Source organism: Oxyura jamaicensis, chromosome Z (genome assembly GCF_011077185.1).
Source record: "Oxyura jamaicensis isolate SHBP4307 breed ruddy duck chromosome Z, BPBGC_Ojam_1.0, whole genome shotgun sequence".
In the NCBI taxonomy this organism is placed as follows: Eukaryota; Metazoa; Chordata; class Aves; order Anseriformes; family Anatidae; genus Oxyura; species Oxyura jamaicensis.
The window spans coordinates 78,703,258-78,709,257 of NC_048926.1; positions in this window are offsets into that span (position 1 = coordinate 78,703,258).

Consider the following 6,000-nt stretch of genomic DNA (forward strand, 5'->3'; position numbering starts at 1 on the left):
ATTAATGCTAGGCAGGGAAGAGGGCTTGGAAATACAGACTGCACTAGTACATACTATTAAACATGCCAAGAGGATAATGTTACCTTATCCCCAGTTTCAGCACTTTGAAACACTTTTCTTATTAAAATTAAAAAAAAAAAAAAACTCCAAACATTCAAACTTGTGTAGCCAAAATCTAACTTAGGAAATACATTATTTAGCTATTAGCAAGAAGATCTGACTTTTAATCTCCATCTGTGATACCAGTTTCTGTATTGATGTTATTCAAATTCATTTATTTTTCATTGCATTTATAACTCTATCCAGAAAGAAAAAAGGAAAAGCAATATCAGAGGGTGATTTACATTGCACTGGGTTTTACTGCAGCTTGGCATTGTGAATGAATCTTTGGAGTACTTGAAAAGTACATAAGGAAAAAGCCAGTTTTAAATTTACTGAAGAAAATATTCTGGCATGGTGATAAGTGAGGTAACCAAAAATCATGGCTTAAAAACATTCTGAATGATTGCTGTTTCAGCTGTCCCAATCCACAAGATGGTATTAAAGCAGACTGGTAGTAAAAGACACTCACAGCCTTTTTCTTCCTGAGAATATTAACTCTCGCTTGCTGACTGTTAGAGGGAATTAATGTGGACATTTCCAGTCGTGTGCATTAGTGCAGCTTTTATTTGCAGAATCAGAGGTTCGTATTTAGTAATGTGCAGCATAAACCAGAGGCCATTCTGGCTTCTTTAATTCATGTGTAAATCCAAGGCAAGTACTCTGAAGTTAGTGAGGTTTCTTCAGATTTGTGTCTCTGTTGCTAAATATAGAGCCGAATGGTCTATTTTTAGACAACCTGGAGTAGCCACACATTGAATCCTTGCAAGCATGTTACCTACCCTGGTTTCTTCATGAAAAGGCTCTTACCTGATTGAAAATATAAATTAATTTTAATACAGTTGTGAAACTTTTGCACGCAAACATGCCACAGTCTATAGGAGTCTGCCTGCTGCTGTGTCTAACTGCTGATGGATAAAGGTCCTTCCTCTTTGCAGAACCTTTCAGACAAGCCCTGTTTACAGCACAAATATTATTATTTTTTTTTTTTCAGACAACACTTAAAGAGTATCTAAATATTTAATAGAGCTCATTTTTAACCGATAGGAGATATGATGATTTTGGTGGTTCTCTTTTTCCCAGCATCATCAAAGGACAGTAAACTCATTCCTGACCCTGAACTTGGAAAACCAGGACTGCAGTGTGTTAACAACAAAGCTGATGGAAATATCCTGCCTTTTCAATAGCGCGAGCCTCCCTCAGCCTCGCCTGCTGCAAGAAGAAAGCAGTAAGTGATGCTGGGGGCAGGGAGCGCCCCTATTCACGGGGGATCCCTCCAGTGTGAATCCATCCGAGTGTACCCAGACAGAGTCAGTGGTCAGGGCAGCCAAGCTCCCCAGGACTAGCAATTAAGTATAAAAGCCTGTCTTTATCCAAACAGGCTGTCTATATTTTGGAAATTTCCACCACACTTCCTTCTGAAGTCCTACTTTTCTTAAAGTGCACAGCAACATAACTGGCAGCAGTTATGCTGGGGTAGCAGTGGCTGTAAATTCATCCATGCTGAAGGACTAGGATGATCTATCAAGTCAACATGAATGACCCATATTGCTATCAATTTGTTTGTTCTTTTAACTGTGGATTTTTTATTTTTATTTTTAAAATTGTCCAAATTTTCCATTGTCTGTCAGAGATCAGCTGTTGTCAGTGAAAGTTTGACATGGATGACAGTGGCCGTGGGTGGCACAGCCTGCATTTGGTGTTACCCCCATGCTACTTGTAATCTGAGAGGGCTTTAGCTTCTAAGATGTTGGTGCCTTTCATTTGGGCTTTGGTCTGACATTCCCGGCATAACAGGGAAGCTCCAGCACCAGTCCTGGGGCTGGGGCTGGTGGGGTTGGGGTGAGCAGAGGAGGAACAATGAAAAGGAAAAGGTGGCTGGAACCCAGAGAAATATTATGAGGTCTGAAGCTCAGTTTTTCAGAAATCATGGACCAGATCATAAATATGAGATCAGCTTCTCAGTTAGAAAGAGAGAGAGAGAGACTCTACCACTAACAAGTCAAAGCCAGACATCAGTGTTTCATTCCATCCAGTAATCAAATATAGTTATATATATATATATATATTAATTTGTCTTCTGGTTTCTCACTTAGGATTCATGCTTTTTTACAGTAGTTGTAAAGGACTGAGACTTAAAAATGCTGGATCTAATTGCCTGAGATGAAGAGTGAGGATTTCATGGAAACCACCAAATATCCTGTGACTGGTGATAAAATTGCAAGTGCTGGCAATACTGATTGGGGTAGGATTATTATGATGTTAACTCAGTTACCCTAATTCAATAAATTGAGTATTTTGTTTTATTTGATTAGTGTTGTATGCGGTTGAAAGATTTTTTTTTCTCCTTATCGTGGATCTGAGCCAAAGTTTTGATTAGCAACTTCTTGTATCATTCAAATGTTAAAGAGAAGGAAATACTAAGCCATGAAATGCACCTTACCTTCTAAAGATGAAATACAGCTGGCAGGAAAGAAAAAAAAAATTGCTTTTCCTACAGCAGAATAAGATCAAACTACTCAGTCTGTAAGTTATCTCTGATTTGGTACCTACTTAAACTTGTAGTATTTTATGCATGTGCTTGTCTTTAAGATATAAAGATAAGCACATGCATAAATTATCTTGTCCATTAAAACCACCTTAGTGTTAATATATCGAGGGACAAAAACTGGAAGGTTCAAGACCCCAATTTGTGCCATCAAGCGCTGGAGATGAAGAAGCAAGGTCTGAGATAAAAGGTGCTTTACAAGGTACAACCTTAAAATATATGGTTTTAAAACAAGATTTTCACACATACATTATTTGTATTTAAGTTCCTACATCCCAAAGAAGGAAATAAAGTGGGAGGAAGGGAAAAATGGTGAGTCAAATGTACGTGTTTTGGCAATTCATGCTTAGGTAAAGTTTGTCTTGACAGCAGTGTCCCACTTTTGCACTTTTCCAGCAATAGGTTTCCCTACCTAAAATGTATGTCCAGCTAAATGTCCAACAACAAATACACAGGAAATACAAAAAATAAATGCCAACTGTAATTGGCACCATAATGAGCACTGTAGCAGTCCTTCATACTTGTGCATCTCAATCACAGACAAATTAATATCTAAACATGTGAACAGAGCATTATCTCCAATCTCTCACCGTGAGCAAAGGGCAGTGAGATGAAATGTCGGACCTTTGCTCACAGGCTAGCACATGGTTGCAAACACCCTTTTGCTGTCTGGTGTGTTTGTGGCCACATCACTGAGCATAAAAAGCCAGAAAAAAGCCAGTTCTTCTCTGATGGTACTTGCCTGTTAATTCCTCTCAGGAAACGCATCTGCCTGATGCAATGACTGAGTTTATCCTCCAAGGGGATCATGCACCTCCACCTTCTCGACACCTTTTCCACTCTCCACTGCTCCAAGATACTCGCTACCCAAAATTCAAACCTTCCACATATAATTAAGAATGAGGCAAAGCACAGACATTGGCCAAATGCAGGCTCTGTACCCTTGTAATGTCCTACCATGACGTGGGGAACTGACACATTGGTCTGAATATTGTCTTAATACAACTTCCAAGAAGTCTGGGAAGGAGGGAAGTGTCTTAGTGTGAATTAGTTTCTTCCTCCATGTAGCAGCCATACCTGTGGCACATGAGCCCTGGTGTGGTCTCAGCTTTGCCTTCGTGCATCCACTGGTGACTCTCCCTGCAGTAGCTTAGAGCAGCAAGCACCAAATCCATCAAAGGATGGGGAAGACAATTCAGGCTTCCAGCCATTACTGTGCTCATTTTATTTTAATTTTACAGCGTGTTGCTCGCACAGCATTGCCTTAGAGAAATGTAGCAGCTCTAGCTGATTTTTACAGTAAAGTCTCCTAAACACTGATAGTTTTCTAGACCCAAATCACAACTGCAGCTAGCTGCTGTGAAAAACAACACCTTCTTTTCCTCTTTTCCAGTGGTTTGGGATATGACGGAGGAAAGAGAACGGGGCCTGGAGGGGGGGGGAGGGGGGGGGGGGGGGAGGGGGTAACAACAACATGCTGCTAGTAACTGTGACCTACAACTGGAGCTGGTGCCAGAAACTGAAACCATGATTTCTTTAAGTTATGAAATGCTTTGCATAGCCTAATGCCACAGCAATGACCCTACTGGGGTTTTTCTGAACAAGTTAGAAAAAAAGAAAGGGGGTAGGGGGGTGGAGGGGGGTAATTGTAAAAAAAGAAACAAAACCAGTGCTTTAAGCATCAAATTACTAAATAATAGAAATGGTATTTTCTGACTTAGATGTTTAAGAAAGTCTCATGAAAGAGATGAATATTAAGCCAAACATTTGTTTGGCTTTGCTGCAGCCGGCTGCAGGAATGTAAACTTTTTTTTTCTTCTTCTTCTTCTTTTTTTTTTTTTTTTTTCAATGACTTCAGCTCCTAATTTAAAAGCTAGGATTTTTAGCAGTGAGCAAGAGACTATATTTGGCCAAAAAATTCTGCTGGCTTTACTTAGTTACCCGGCTCATTCAAAACAATACTCCTTTATCAAAAAACAATAGTCTGTTTTATTCACAGCACATGTAGAAGTTGGACCATCCACCAAATTCCACTTTCTTCTCTTGCAATATGTCTGTTGCTGGCTAATGAGCTGCGACAGTGCCTGTGCTTCATTTTCAGCAAATTAAATTTATGCCTCACAGGAATTGCGGTCTGGTCGTGGCACAGCTCCTAGGTACGGGTGGGGTTTGTTTCTTCAGCCATTTCTTGGTTAGCCACATGGGTACGTGCTGTCGCACCACACAACAAAATCTTCTCTATAATGACTGGTTTAAGTAGCCATTTTCCCCACAAAAGTGGATCCCATCTAATTTACTTTGTGTTTACAGCACTCCCTTTCAAACTGTATTGTTGGCACGGATGGGTATTTATACAACTTTTATTTTAAACTATTTATTTAGAGTTGAGACTTCAGTAACACTCGCCGTCAGATTTATACTGCATGTTTAAAACCGAGGTTCTAAAATTGCGATATTTCGAAGGAGGGGAAGCAGACAATGACCTTACACACTGGGGAGCCTCTCCTCCCTCTGGATGCGCGCAGCCTCTGCTGATGCTGGTGGGAGCTGAGCACGCCATGGATGGAGGGCTGGCCCTGTGGAGCAGGGTCACTGAAAACGGGGATAAGGCAACAATGTCTTTCATAAAATCTTCGCTCCTCAAAGCCAGCGGGAGAAAACCATCTTCCACTTTTCAGCAGGAAGTTTCACACAGGAAAAACATTCAAACTTATTGTGGTGGGGGAAATATTATTTGGTGAATAAATTAAGAAAAAAAAATCTTCTTAAAAATGGGTGCTATGAGCTGAGCATTTGTTCTTGGTGTGCTGGTCCTCCATAGGTAGCAGAAGAATGAGTGGCAATATGTACGTGCCACACAGAATATTTTATGTGTACAGGAAGAAATGTTATGTTTAATAAAGGCAAAACTTTACCTAAAAAAAATATTTAGTTTGTCTTTTTTATAAAGCTGTAACTTCATATGTCTTCCCTCTCTGCCCTCACAAAAATCTCAAAATTTTCTTTTAAAAAGCCACTGAAGGCCGCACCTCAGTGCTTCCTGCAATATTTAAATAACATGGAAGACTAATGAAGGAAAAAATCCTTGTTAAGGATGAGATTTTCAGGCTCTTACAAGTTACAATAACACTCATAAAATCACTTGGCAAACTTGAACCCTTTCCTTAATATTTCAGAACTAAAACTTTAATTTTCATAATATCCCTCCCTCCCTCCCTCCCTCCCTCCCTCCCTTCCTTCCTTCCTTCCTTCCTTCCTTCCTTCCTTCCTTCCTTCCTTCCTTCCTTCCTTCCTTCCTTCCTTCCTTCCTTCCTTCCTTCCTTCCTTCCTTCCTTCCTTCCTTCCTTCCTTCC